Source organism: Hemiscyllium ocellatum (assembly GCF_020745735.1).
Source record: "Hemiscyllium ocellatum isolate sHemOce1 chromosome 27 unlocalized genomic scaffold, sHemOce1.pat.X.cur. SUPER_27_unloc_8, whole genome shotgun sequence".
Lineage (NCBI taxonomy): Eukaryota > Metazoa > Chordata > Chondrichthyes > Orectolobiformes > Hemiscylliidae > Hemiscyllium > Hemiscyllium ocellatum.
This window is the reverse complement of record NW_026867517.1, coordinates 385407-386288: the sequence shown is the minus strand read 5'-3', so window position 1 is coordinate 386288 and position 882 is coordinate 385407.

The window sequence follows — 882 nt, the reverse complement described above, 5'->3', positions numbered from 1 at the left end:
GGGAGTTCAAGTCCAGGATTTTCTCAATGTAAACTTGCAGGTTGAGTTGCACTTTCGCCTGCAACTGCCGCATGTGTGACACCAGCCCATTTACCTATTCCCCCCTCGCTATCTAAGGGGCCAAACTTACCTTCCAGGTGAAGCGGCATTTTACCTGCACTACCCACAACCCAGTCAACTGTATTTGCTGCTCACAATATGGGCTTATCTACATTGGGGAAAATGAAGCATAAACTAGGTGACTGCTGCACAGAACATCTACGTTCTGCCTGCAAAAAAGACCCTGAGCTTCCAGTTGCCTGCCAATTCCACACCCCACCCTGTTCCCTGACAAAACATCTCTGTCTCAGGTTTGCTGTATTGTCCCAGCGAAGCTCAGCACCAGCAGAACGAAGAGCACCGAATATTCCACTTGGGGACCATACATCCCTCCGGTCCCAATATCGAATTCAATAATTCTAGGGCCTGAATTCCATAGTATCCTCGTCCCTAACACACACACCAAGCCTTGTTATCACATAGTCTGTCATTACATACTACCTATACTTAGCCACGAACAGTCTCCATTAACAGTTGTTCACCCTCCCACGCAGATCGTTATCAACGTCTTTTTCTGTCCATCAGTTCTTCCTTCGCTTTGGGCTCTGTCCTGATCTCCGCCTTCCTCCCACAATATCTCCTGCATATAAACCGACATTTTCCCAATCACCATCAGTTCTGTGGAAGGGTCACATGCAACTCCTGTTTTTTGTTTCTGATATACAGCATCCGCAGTACACCAGAACTGCGAAAAGAGGAAGAGGAACACCTATACAAGGTATTCGCCAAAAACGGATACCCACGCAACTTCATCACCAGATGCCTAAGAGATAGACCACGGAA